The following is a 5,736-nucleotide window of genomic DNA, read 5'->3' on the forward strand; positions in this document are numbered from 1 at the left end:
AATTTATCTTTTAATATTTCACTTATGTTATATGTCTCCACTTCTTTTTCAGTTTATTTACATTGCACCTAAATGATCTTATTTCTTTCCTTGAGTGTTATTCAACTTCTTGTGAGAGACATTTCAATACAAAAATGAAAGTGTACTTCTCATAAATTCATTTGTACATAAATATGTACATTAACATAATAAATTTTATTCTATAAAAATCTATTCTTTAGTCTTCCATCAAACTAATAGCAGAAACAGCTACTTATTGTCCTCAAATGTTCATAAGACACTATAAAACCTCAAGTAAGTATTGAAATTTATAATAAAATAGTGAATAAAATTAGTGAGGGCATGATATAATAATGCAGGATCAATGGAGACACAAGATAACAGCATTTCTATACTATAGGAAAATATATTAAAACATGTTGGATAAAATCCCACAAATATTCTTTTGAATATATAGCTAAGAGTAAAGGTTAAAATAGGAGCAATCACAAGGCATCAGAGATACAGAATAATCAGTAATGAAGATAAATAACCCCAACTAAGACTTGTGGGTTCCCAAGAAAGCAAAGAAAAGAGGATGATGAGTGGCAAGGTATTGAGTTATGGGTTACAGGGGGTTGGATTAAATGTCCAGATGGAAAAGGGAGATGAAGTGTCAGGATCCAGGTGGTGAAAACACATGAAACTGACAAAACAGCATAAAGTCAAGATTTAAAAGGAGAAAACTGATTTAGGAGAAATATGCCCACTTTTATGAAAAGAAAACAATTTTCTCCAAGAAATTTTTCTGTCTCTCTATGCAGGAGACATATATAAAGACTTAAATAGTGAATCCAAATATAATTTTTTGGAATGAAAGAAATACATATTCATTGAAATAGTCACACTTCATGACAATTCATAAAAAAGTATACACAGAAGAAATCAAAGAATTATTCATCCACAAATATGTTAATTGTTTTCAGAAATAAATGGAACAAAAAGTAAAGCAACTCCTATTCATTAAAACATTTTAAAATTATAAAATTAATTAAAAGTATGTAGAACATGATTTTACTCATATATGAAAAATAAATTCAAAAGATAAGTAAAACTAAGAGTTGATTTTTTATTAAAAAATCAAGCAAATTGATAATTTCCAGAAGCATGATACAAAATAAAAAATATGAAAGGTTAAAAATCAGAAGTATGATATAAATACTAGAGCAATATTTAAAATAACTTTATGGACATACTAACACAATTCCACAACTACAACAAAATGTGAAGACCTAGAGCTACAGACAAGGTGTTAGCAAAACAAACCTGAAAATAATTCAAGATGTGGAAAGCTTAAATATATTAATCTCTATATAACATTTGATAAGGCAAATAGGATGTGTCATTAAAGAGGCAAAAGAATCAGATTACAACTATCCAATGTAAAGCAACAGATAATCTCATTAAGATTTCAATTACCTAAATAAAACATAATAATAAAAAACTCTCCCTAATGAACTTTATGAAAACATTCTAATAATTGACAAAACTCTGATTAAAACATTAAGACAAAATGTTTAATTTTTGTTACAATTATTGTTTAATAATTAACTGATGAATACAGTTAGACTTTCAAGTAAAATCCAAAAAAATAGCCAAAAATTATACTATGATTAAAAGATTTATTCCAATTATACAAAGGTATAGATGATAGATATAGATAGCTAAAGGATAGATTATAATAGATAAGCAGATAGATGGTAGGCAGATGATAGATATATAGATAAATAAAAAGATGATAGATGATAAATGTATACTGATATAGAAATATATATATGAAATATAGCCTGATTTTGTTGTACCAACAGATAAAAAAGGACATTTTATATGGGTTTTGATTAATAAAAAAACTATCACTAGATAAAAATCAGTAAATGCTTCTAAAAAATTTAAAGTGAAATAAGAATGTGAACTACTAAAGTATGAAAAAATATCTAATGAAATACAATTAACACAATTATATTAAATAATAAAACACCTAGAGTAAATTAAAATCAAGAATGAAGAAATCAAATCAACGAAAATCAAAAAAGATATTTAAAGAATTTTGAAATGAGTGAGAAAGCATATGTCAAAATAGGTTGGTTACAGCTAAATCTGTATTTGGATGAAACTTTATAGCACTAAAATGCCATAAAAATAGAAAACCTCTAATAAATGTTTTCAATTTTCCCCTAAAATTGGGGGCTCTAGGGAAAGTCAATCAAAGCCAAAGGAAATAGAAATAATAATAATAATAATAATAAAAATCTCTGTAGAATCAATTGACATAGGACAACAGATACAGTTGGTTCCTACAAAAAATCAAGGAAAAAAGAAGAAACCACAAATTACAAATATAAGGTGTGAGAGAAGTGATGTAACTACGGATTTTACAGACATTAAAAGGACAACAAAGGGATATTATCAAAAGTGCATAACTATCAGTTGACAACTTAGATAAAATGGACAAATTCCTTAGAGCATGCTGCACTGGTGCACGATGGTGGCACTGAAATAGTGTTTGATTATTAGAGATGATTTGCAGGACCTACTGTGACAATATTTATAGTTACAGTTTATTACAAGAAAAAAATACACTATGTGAAGAGCATTAAAATAAGGACATGCCTCAGTGACAAAGGCTGGAGCACATTAAGGGATCAGAAGAGGCAAAGGGCACATCTCTTACGGTCCTCCGACCGTAGGGAACATTGCTGCACATACTTTCTCTCTCAGGCCAGAAATCACTGACGTGTGCAGAAAAACAACTTAATCCCAGAGACTGCAAATAGAGGCAGAGCTGGGAGTTTTTATATTTTACTGACTATGTAAGAATATTCCTACTAATGAATAGCTCAAAACGAGAACCTTGTAAGCTCTCACGCAGGGCAAGTGCCAATGATCAATGTCACTATTACCAAGAAACAATGTTAACAAGTTGGTACACCTGTCCTGAAACTCCTCAGACCCATGGTTACAAAGAAACATTATTGATCAACATATTTTGTGCATTAACCAGGTGTCAGTGCTAAGTTGGAAGTTTAGCAAAAATAGCTCAGATCAACTCCAGACTTGCTATAATTAACTTACAAACAACAGTAAAAAATAAAATTCACTCTAAAAAGAAAACACGATTAAGAGGCATCTATATCCTGTAGAAATTTTAAATGTGGTTTAAAACATTCCCTCAAATAAAATCCAAGCTAAATGGCTTCTCTGGTGAATTATACCAAATATTTAAGTAAGATATAAGTAAAATTCTACACAAATTATTCCATAAAATTAATAAGGAAAGGACTTTTTCAAACTCATTTTATGAAATCAACTAAAGCCTGATAAAAAAAATCAGACAAATATATTACAAGTAAAGAAACTGACAAGACAATATATTTCTTACACATAGATGGAAAAATAAAATGTTTGCAATTACAATCCATCTATAGATATATAGGTAAGATGCATAGTTTGAGGGGTGCCTGGGTGGCTCAGTCAGTTAAGCCTCTGATTTGGGCTCAGGTCATGATCTCATGTTTTGGGTTCAAGCCCCATGTCGGGCTCTGTGCTGATGAGCCTGGAGCCTGCTTCAGATTCTGTGTCTCCCTCTCTCTAAACCCCTCCCCGTCTCATGTTCTGTCTCCCTCCGTCTCAGAATAAATAAAAAATTAAAACAAAAAACAAAAAAATAGATAGATCTATATAAACCCCATAGGATTTTATTCTAGAAATGTAAGATTGACTTAACCTTTGAAACTCAATCAATATAACCAACCACATAATGAGACTAAGAAATAAAATTCATACATATCTATCTGTATGATCATCTCAATCAATGCAGAAACATCTGAAAAAGTTCAATATCCTTTCCTAATTTTTAAAATTCTTAACAAACTACAAAAGAGAGTTCACCAACTTGATAAAAGACATCTACAAACACTACAACATCACATTTAATAATGAAATACTGAATGCTTCCCTCCTAAGATCAAGAACAGGACAAGAATGCCCACTGTTACTATTTCTACTCAACATTATATGGAAGGTTATAGTCAGGAAAGTCAAAAATGAAAAAAAGATCTAGGTTTGACAGGAAGAAAATAATTGCCTTTATTTCCCTGCAACTTGATCTTCTATGTAGAAAAGTCTATGGATTCTAAGTTGTTAGAACTATAAGTGAATTGATAAATGCTACCAGAAAAAAACATGCAAAATTCAAATATCTTTTTATATATTAGCAACAAGCAGAAATTGAACACTAAAAAGTGGTATCAAAAATAGGAAATATTGGGGCATCTGGGTGGCTCTGTCAATCGAGCATGGGACTTTGGCTCAGGCCATGATCTCATGGTTCATGAGTTCGAGCCCCGTCTCAGGCTCTGTGTTGACAGGTCAGAGTCTGGAGCCTGATTCCAATTCCGTGTCACCTTCTCTCTGCTCCTTTCCCCCTTGCACTCTGTCTCTCTCTCAAAAAAAATAAACATTAATTAAAAAAAAAAAAAAGGACACACTTAGGCCTAAATCTGATGAAACATTATGCAAGATCGGTTTACTGAAAACAAAGAATTTGTTGAGAAATTTAAAAGAACCATGTAAGTGGAGACTTGTGCTACTTTCCCGAATCAAAAACTAAATATTATTAAGAGTTAAACTATTTTCAAATTAATTTATAGTTTTAATTCAATCTCAAAATATAAGCAGAATTTCTTATGGAAATTGACAAGCAATTATAAAATTCATATAGAAATTCAAAAAGCCTTGAATAATCAGTTCAACTCTGAAAAAGGACAAACTTCTAGATCTACCTTAACTTAACACTTACTAGAAATCTATAGTAATCAAGACAAGGAGATATCAGGGTAGAGGTAGAGAAAGAGTCCAGGGGAAAAGAATTGTTACTTCAGAAGTAAATCTTTACATTTATGATCAACTGATTTTTTAATAGAAATGAAAAACAACTCATTAAAGTAAGGTTGACCTTTTCAATAAATAGTACTGGAAGAACAGACATTTTTAAATAAATTTTGATACATCTGTTGTACTATTTACAAATAAATTTATAAAAATTAACTCAAAAAAAATCACAGACCTAAATGTAAAACAAACTATAATACTCGAAGAAAAAAATAACATAAGAGGACATTATTATTAGTTTAGGCAAAGATTTGTTAGATAAAATAGTAAAGCATGATATGTTTTAAGAAATGATGAAATACCATTTTTCATAATTAAGAATTTTGTTCTTAAAAAGACATTAAGACAAGCCACAAACTTGGGGAAAATATTTGTGAATCACATATCTGATAAAGGACTTGTTTCCAGACTAAACAAAAACTTCTCAAAACTCAGTAATAAGGAAATTCACAATCCAATTCAAAACCTGACCAAATGACTTAAAAAGATGCTCTACCAAAGAAGATGCTCAGATGGCAACTAAATCCACCAAAAGATATTCACCATCATTAGCTATTAGGGATATAAAAATTAAAATCACAACAGAATACCACTACACCTAATGTCTAAAAATATAAAAATTGGTCATACCAAAGAAGTGAACCAAAACAATATTCCTACACCACTGGTGGAACTGTCAAATCATGTGACTGCTTTGGAAAACTGCTGGTAGTTTCTTTAAAAGTTAAATATGTCCCTTCCATATGCCTCAGCCATTCCACTCCTAGGAGTTTCGCCAATAGAAATGGAAGTATATGTCACTAGAGA

This window comes from Suricata suricatta, chromosome 10 (assembly GCF_006229205.1).
Source record: "Suricata suricatta isolate VVHF042 chromosome 10, meerkat_22Aug2017_6uvM2_HiC, whole genome shotgun sequence".
Taxonomy (NCBI): domain Eukaryota; kingdom Metazoa; phylum Chordata; class Mammalia; order Carnivora; family Herpestidae; genus Suricata; species Suricata suricatta.